Genomic DNA, 8886 nt, shown 5'->3' with positions numbered 1-8886 from the left:
TCAAGACCCGGCATTGGATATGAGCCGCACGGTAAGGGTAAGGTGTGTGCACGGGGATATAATTCACTACCCGCTAACAGCAATAGACATTCAATTCCGGGGGAAAAAGCATAGAGTAGAGGTAGCAGTTAACCCGCACCTCAAACACCCGCTAATTCTGGGAACTAATTGGCCTGGATTTAATAGATTATTGGGAGTTTTATGTGCGGGTGCTTCTTGGAAGAAGAAATCGCTGGATAGGGGACGTGACGCTCAGCTGGGGGAATCCCAAGCAGTGACGTCACGCGCTGACTCAGGGGAAGGGCTGGGAATTTCCCGGTGTAAAGACTTTCCCCTTGAGCAGTCGCGTGATGATACACTAAAACATGCACTCGAAAGAGTGCAGGTTATTGATGGGAAAATCCTCCAGCCTGATCGACCCCTCTCCTATCCGTATTTTGCGGTTATTAATGATAGGGTGTATCGAGTGACCCAAGACACTCAGACAAAAGAAAATACAACCCAGTTATTAGTACCAAAGAGCCGCCGGGAAATGCTTTTTCAGGCGGCTCATTCTAATCCTATGGCCGGACATTTAGGTCAGGCGGCCACACTAAATCGCCTCATGACCCGATTCTTTTGGCCGGGCATTCACGGTGACGTCAGCAGATGGTGCGCTGCGTGCAGTGAATGTCAGCTGGTAAATCCGCCGGCCACCCCAAAAGCGCCGTTGCGCCCTTTACCGATTATGGAGATCCCCTTCGAGAGAATTGGTATGGATCTCATCGGGCCATTAGAGCGATCCGCACGCGGGCACCGGTTTGCATTAGTTCTGGTATATTATGCAACCCGATACCCGGAAGCAGTCGCGCTCCGTAATATCTCAGCAAAGAGCGTTGCGGAGGCGCTGTTTCGCCTCATCTCCCGTGTGGGAATCCCCAAGGAGATTCTCACTGATCAAGGCACCGCGTTCATGTCACGCACGATGCGCGAGCTTTACGGATTATTGGGCATTAAATCTATTCGCACCAGCGTCTATCACCCACAAACAGACGGGCTGGTGGAAAGATTTAATCGCACGCTTAAATCAATGATCCGTAAATTCGTTCACGAGGACGCGAAAAATTGGGATAAGTGGTTGGAGCCCTTATTATTCGCTGTGCGGGAGGTTCCCCAAGCCTCCACGGGGTTTTCCCCCTTCGAGCTTCTCTATGGCAGACAGCCCAGAGGGGTTTTGGATGTTGTTAGAGAGGCTTGGGAGGACGAGCCTTCTAATAGTAAAAATGAAATTCAATATATTCTGGACCTTAGAGCAAAACTCCACACACTGGGGCGGCTCTCTACAGAGAATTTGCTTAAGGCCCAGGATGACCAACGCCGGCGATATGATAAGGGCACTAAACTCCGTAAATTTTCACAGGGAGATGAAGTACTTGTACTGCTACCCACTTCCAGCTCTAAATTACTCGCCAAGTGGCAAGGGCCGTTTGTGGTCACACGACGAGTCAGCGATCTCGATTATGAGGTAGTTCGTTCGGATAGGGCTGGTTCACGTCAAATATATCATATTAATCTGTTAAAAAAGTGGAGGGAGCCGGAGGAGGTGATGCTGGCTACGCTGGTTACAAATGAGGATGACCTGGGGCCAGAGAGCACCGGCCGACAGCGGCCGGGCGCTCTGGTCACCGGGGGCGATCATCTCTCGGCTAGCCAGCTCATCGATATCCGACACCTTCAACGAGAGTATTCTGACGTGTTCTCACCCCTACCCGGTCGAACTAATTTAATTCAGCACCACATCGAGACCGAACCGGGCGTGGTCGTTAGGACCCGGCCGTATCGCCTGCCTGAACACAAGAAAAAAGTGATTCAGGAAGAATTGAGTAATATGTTGAAAATGGGAGTAGTAGAAGAATCCCACAGCGACTGGGCCAGCCCGATTGTCTTGGTACCTAAGACGGACGGCTCGGTCCGGTTCTGTGTGGATTATAGAAAAGTCAATGCTGTGTCGAAATTCGACGCCTATCCAATGCCGCGTATTGACGAGTTGCTCGACCGGTTAGGTGCTGCTCGGTATTACTCGACATTGGATTTAACGAAGGGATATTGGCAGATCTCCAATATCCCGCGAAAAAACAGCCTTCACTACGCCGTTCGGATTACACCAATTTATGACGCTTCCGTTCGGGCTGTTTGGGGCACCGGCGACGTTTCAGTGCCTGATGGATAAAATACTCGGCCCTCACGCAGCATTTGCCGCTGCTTATTTAGATGACATCATCATTTACAGTAATGACTGGCAGCGGCATATGCAACATTTGAGGGCGGTATTGTCAGCGCTGAGACGGGCCGGGCTCACGGCCAACCCACGGAAGTGCGCAATTGGGCGAGTGGAGGTAAGGTATCTGGGCTTCCACTTAGGTCACGGGCAGGTGCAGCCCCAAATTGATAAGACTGCAGCTATTGCAACCTGTCCGAGACCTAAGACCAAAAAGGAGGTGAGACAGTTTTTGGGGCTGGCAGGATATTATAGGCGTTTTGTCCCTAATTATTCGGCCCTTGTCAGCTCATTGACCGATCTCACTAAAAAGGAGGGACCGGATACCGTCCAATGGTCGGAGCAGTGCCAACAGGCCTTTTCAAAGGTAAAATCTATACTTTGCGGGGGGCCGCTATTGCACACTCCTGATTTTGCTCTCCCCTTTATTTTACAGACGGACGCATCCGATCGGGGTCTGGGGGCGGTTCTCTCCCAGGAGGTGGCAGGAGCGGAACGGCCGGTGCTGTACATTAGCCGCAAACTCAGTAAGAGTGAGGCTAAGTACAGCACCATAGAGAAGGAGTGTTTGGCGATAAGGTGGGCCGTTCTCACTCTCCCCGGCCTGAGGCGGGCGGTGGGGGTATGTGGAGAGGTAAGCATGATCAAACACCCAATGAGGGGGGAGAGCATGCTCAGAGCCCGGCGGCTAATCAGCAGGCCAATCAGAAATAATAAATAACACCTGTTTATTCTAGTGATTGAGCCGGAGAGACACCCTTCTTAAGGAGAAGAGAAGGAGCAGCCGGGAGGAGAGAGAGAACACACATATACACACACACACACACACACACACTCACTGCTACATGTGTGGTGGCGTTTGAAATTAATAAAAGCATTTGCTTACCTGAATCGCCGACCCTGTCTTCTTCTTCCCTCAACAACAACGAACAATATTACACCAACATATAAGCACACCTGAAGCGAGCAAACGCCATCCTTTTCGCTTCAGATCCTTTCTGAGTGAGTCGATGAGGGTTCCTCTTGCTATTCAGCACTTCAGAGCGAACGAGTGTCTCCCGGTCCAGAGGGGGTTTTCGCGGCGGCAGACGGTCGAGCTAGGTTTCTCCCTTGCCTGCGGTTCTTTGGGTCCGGTCCTCCAGAGCGGTGCGTATTGTTGCAACTTTCCTAAAAGAGCAACACAGTCGTGCAGCACGTCCTTTTCAGGATGGCGCTCCGACTGTGCGTTTCTGGATGCGGGGGTTTCCTGGCTCCAGATGATGGACACGATCACTGCATTGCATGTTTGGGGGTCCAGCATGTTAATGCGGTGCTCGCGGGCGGTTCATGTCGTCATTGCGATGCCATGACCATTGCACAGCTAAGATCGCGGCTAACTTTCGTAAGAGAGCGAGCTACCCCAGTTGCCTCCTGTTCTAAAAAAGCAGCGGGCCGGACCGCGGGCCGGACCGACTAGATGGGTGCTACGTAGAGGACCAGAAGGCGAAGCCTCTCGTCCCCTTCTTCCCGGAAGTGCACAGTAGGCTCACGCAGTCTTGGAGGGCACCTTTCTCTGCCCGTGCTGCGTGTCCCTCCGCCCTCACCGCCCTTGACGGTGGAGCTGCCAGGGGGTATGAGGGGATCCTGTCAGTGGAGCGCGCTATCGCGGTCAATCTTTGTCCGCGTGACGCCTCTACGTGGCGGGGTTTGCCCCGCCTCCCGTCCAAAGCCTGTAGGTTGTCTGCCTTCCTCGGAGCCAGAGCTTATAAGGCTGCGGGCCAGGCTGCTTCTGTTTTGCATGCGATGGCCACCTACCAGCGCTACCAAGCGCAGGCGCTGGCCGAGCTGCACGAGGGCGGGTCTAACCCAAGCTTATTACAGGAGCTGCTCACCGGGACCGACTATGCTCTTCGGACTACTAAGTCCGCCGCGTGTTTGCTGGGGAGGACGATGTCCACACTTGTGGTTCAGGAACGCCACCTCTGGCTAAACCTGGCTGATATGCGCGATGTTGACAAAGTTCGCTTTCTTGACTCGCCCATATCCAAGGCTGGCCTGTTCGGCGACACCGTCGGTGAATTCACCCAGGAATTTAAGGCGGTGAAAGAGCAGTTGGATTCGATGGGCAATGTCATCTATCGGCGTGGCCGTAAGCCCGCTCCGCCCGCCGAGCCATCCACCTCCGCTGCTCCTTGCCGAGGGCGCCCGCCAACGAGTGCTGCCCCGCCCCCGCCTCCGGCCAAGCGGGCGTGGCGTACACCTCGAAAGCAGGCAGCCCCCCCCTGCCCAGGGCGCCGTTAAGTCCGGCAAACGGACCGCGAAGCGTCCCTGAGACAGGCCATCCGGAGAAGAGGATACTTGCTCTTTCCCCGCTGGAGGGCGGGGCCCCGATTACAACGGTACTTTTCAGTGCCACCAAAACATCAATCAAAGAGCACTTTTCCCCTTTCCCGGATGTGACAGCACGAATTCTGCCAGTCCGGGACGCGCTGCCTTCCGGCTCGCAGATTCTACGTGCTTCGCCAGTGGCTCACAAGCGCCGGGGAACGGTCTCCCTTCCCTCAGCCCTCCAGCCCCCTCTCCGGAGTCAGGGTGCGGAGCCAGAACAAATCGCTCTCTTCCAGCTCTTCCGGGGGACCCTCGTGATTCCCCGATCAGCACACCCACTCCGCGCTGCCCCACCGCTGGTATGTCAGTAATTGTAGCGATGACTCCATTAGCGAGGGCTCTGCCTGCCTGGTTAGCGCGGGCCAGCCCCTCGCGGTGGCTCATACGCACAATCAGACTCGGTTACGCAATTCAGTTCACGAAACGGCCCCCCAAGTTCACGGGCGTGTATTTCTCCAGGGTCAACCCCCTGTCCGCCCCTGTCTTGCGAGAGGAGATTGCTGCCCTCCTGGCGAAGGGTGCAATCGAGCCAGTTCCTCCAGCCGAGATGGAGAGTGGGTTTTACAGCCCATACTTCATCGTACCCAAAAAGAGCGGTGGGTCACGACCAATCCTAGATCTGCGCGTTTTGAACCGCTGTCTGCACAAGCTGCCGTTCAGAATGCTCACGCAGAGGCGCATTCTCCAATGCGTTCGTCCTCTGGATTGGTTTGCAGCCATAGACCTGAAGGATGCGTATTTCCATGTCTCCATTCTTCCACGCCACCGCCAATTTCTGCGGTTTGCGTTCGAGGGTCGAGCGTGGCAGTACAAGGTCCTCCCCTTCGGGCTCTCTCTGTCTCCGCGGGTCTCCACCAAACTCGCGGAGGGTGCCTTAGCGCCCCTTCGGCTCGCGGGCATCCGCATACTCAATTATCTCGACGACTGGCTGATTTTAGCCCACTCGCGGGAGCAATTGATTGTGCACAGGGACAAGGTGCTTCGGCATCTCCGCCTACTGGGGCTTCAGGTCAACCGTGAAAAGAGCAAACTTGCACCCGTGCAGAGGATCTCTTTTCTCGGGATAGAGCTGGACTCGATCACCTTGGTAGCGCACCTCTCCGAGGAACGCGCTCGCCTGTTGCTGAACTGTCTGAGGGAGCTCGACAGCAAACTAGTGGTCCCACTGAAGTTCTTTCAGAAGCTCCTGGGGCATATGGCATCCGCAGCCGCCGTCACGCCGCTCGGATTGCTCCATATGAGACCAATTCAGCACTGGCTTCACGATCGGGTCCCAAGATGCGCATGGCACGCGGGCACACACCGGGTCTCTGTTACTGCGCTGTGTCGCCACGCCCTCAGCCCTTGGAACGACCCCTCGTTCCTACAGGCCGGTGTGCCTCTAGGACAGGCGTCCAGCCATGTTGTTGTTTCAACGGATGCTTCCAACACGGGTTGGGGGGCCGTGTGTCGCGGGACTTGCGGCTGGGGGCCTGTGGAAAGGCACCCAGTTGCATTGGCATATCAATCGCCTAGAGCTGCTGGCAGTGTTCCTCGCTCTCCACCACTTTTTATCGGTGCTGGAGCGGCAACACGTGCTGGTCAAGACGGAGAGTACGGCGGCGGCGGCGTATATCAACCGCTTGGGGGGTATGCGCTCTCGCCGCATGTCTCAGCTCGCCCGCCGTCTGCTCCTCTGGAGTCACCCGCGGCTGAAATCGCTGCGCGCCATTCACGTTCCAGGCACGCTCAATCGTGCAGCCGATGCGCTCTCACGACAGCTGTTACGCCCTGGAGAATGGAGACTCCACCCCGAGTCTGTTCAGCTGATATGGGCGTGATTCGGGGAGGCCCAGATCGATCTGTTTGCTTCCCCCGAGAACGCTCATTGCTAGTTGTTTTTTTTCCTGACCGAGGGCTCTCTCAGCACGGATGCACTGGCCCACAGCTGGCCTCGGGGCATGCGCAAGTATGCGTTTCCCCCAGTGAGCCTGCTCGCGCAGTTAATGTGCAAGGTCAGGGAGGACGAGGAACAGGTTCTGCTAGTTGCGCCCCTTTGGCCCAACCGGACCTGGATATCAGAGCTCTCGCGACGGCCCTCCCCTGGCGGATCCCTTTGAGAGAGGACCTACTCTCTCAGGGACAGGGCACCATCTGGCACCCTCGCCCCGATCTTTGGAACCTCCACGTGTGGTCCTTAGACGCGAGGAAGACTTAGGTAACCTACCGACTGCGGTGGTTAATACTATCACTCAGGCTAGAGCCCCCTCCACGAGGCGCGCCTACGCCCTGAAGTGGAGTCTATTCACTGAATGGTGCGTCTCTCGCAGAGAAGACCCCCGAAACTGCCAGATTAGTGTTGTGCTCTCTTTCCTTCAAGAGAAGTTGGACAGCAGGCTGTCGCCCTCCACTCTCAAGGTTTACGTGGCCACCATCTCCGCTTATCATAACGCGGTAGCTGGCGGCACCGTGGGAAAGCATAACCTCATCATCCGGTTCCTTAGGGGTGCTAGGCGAATTAATCCATCTCGCCCCCCTCTCATGCCCTCTTGGGATTTTGCCCTCGTTCTCACGAGTTTGCGAGCAGATCACTTTGAGCCACTCGAATCAGTATCTCTAAGATTTCTGTCCCTGAAGCTCTGCTGGTTGCGTTGGCCTCCATCAAGAGGGTCGGGGACCTGGAGGCATTTTCGGTCAGTGACTCGTGCCTGGAATTCGGGCCGGATTACTCTCACGTCATCCTGAGACCCCGCCCGGGTTATGTGCCCAAGGTTCCTACCTTTAGAGATCAGGTAGTGAACCTGCAAGCGCTGCCCCCGGAGGAGGCAGACCCAGCCCTTTCTTTACTTTGTCCAGTTCGCGCTCTGCGCATTTATGTGGACCGTACTCAGAACTTTAGATCATCTGAGCAGCTCTTTGTCTGTTATGGCGGTCGGCAGCAGGGAAGTGCCGTATCGAAACAAAGATTATCCCACTGGATTGTGGATGCCATTTCACTCGCTTATTTGAGTCGAGGTCAGCTGTGTCCCCCAGAGCGTTGCATCCTCTTGGGCGCGTACACGCGGCGCCTCTCTAACAGACATCTGTAGAGCTGCGGGCTGGGCGACACCCAACACATTTGCAAGGTTTTACAATCTGCGAGTGGAGCCGGTTTCCTCAAGGGTATTAGGTAACCCTTTGGTGATTGAGGAAACAACTCGGTAGGGTGTTGAGACACGCTTGCTGCGCCATTTTCCCTAACACAGAGATACGTGCGCCCTTTTATCTGTCAGTAAAGTTCCCCGTCAGGTGAGCCCTGCAGATTCCTCCATGGCCCACAGCACTGACTCAGCGGAGGAGTCACTTGCTGGCCCACTACGTTGTAGGTCTGCCTGCTGGTCAGCCTGCGTTTTGGGTATAGGTGCCTGCAATGCGTGATCCCCACTAGGCGATCCCATATGCTTATTCCGCCACGGTTAAGTCCCCCCCCTGGGCGGACCCGTGTGTTCCCTCTCCGCTAACCACTTTTTTGCTATGCGTACTCCCCCTTTTTTTAGGGCTAGTCCATATGTAAATTCTGCCATCTATCCCCCCTTGGGTAACGGATGGCCTCCGCAGCGTCCTCCCTATTGGGATTGCACGCTTCCCAACGTACTGTTGTATTTTCCTAGAATTATCTAGATGCTCACGACCTCCCAAAAATATATATCTAAATCCGTAAGACTTCTGTTGAAGTTGGATAAATTAGGGCCAGGGACACGTTGGAGGACCGCACTTCCCATGATGTGGGTGCGTCACGCTTGTTTGACTATCCCCTCATCGGGGGCGTTGGTAAGGTGCAGTCATTATGGCGCTTTCCATAATTCTCCCATTCGTGGATTTCAATCAATCCACTCTATGGCACTGAAGTTCCCCAACCGAAGGGGAACATTCGAGGTTACAGAAGTAACCCTTCGTTCCCCGAGGAGAGGAACGGAAGTGCCATACTCCGTCGCCATAATGACTGTCCCTTAGCTGTTTGAAAGTCTCTTCAGCTTAAAAGGATGGCGTTTGCTCGCTTCGGGTGTGCTTATATGCTGGGATAATTGGCAATGCAGCATACCTGCGCAAGCTTACGCTGCCAATACATTTTCATTCATTGGCCCGTTCAATACACTCCAGACAAGCGGCTTCTGATCCGAATCCTCCCATTCGTGGATTTCAATCAATCCACTCTATGGTACTTCCGTTCCCCTCCTCGGGGAACGAAGGGTTACTTCTGTAACCTCGAACGTTACTCCTATCATAAATAGCAGACAAATGGT

The sequence above is a fragment of the Danio rerio genome, chromosome 22 (genome assembly GCF_052040795.2).
Source record: "Danio rerio strain M-AB ecotype USA chromosome 22, GRCz13ab, whole genome shotgun sequence".
NCBI lineage: Eukaryota > Metazoa > Chordata > Actinopteri > Cypriniformes > Danionidae > Danio > Danio rerio.
Note: the sequence above shows the minus strand (reverse complement) of the source record.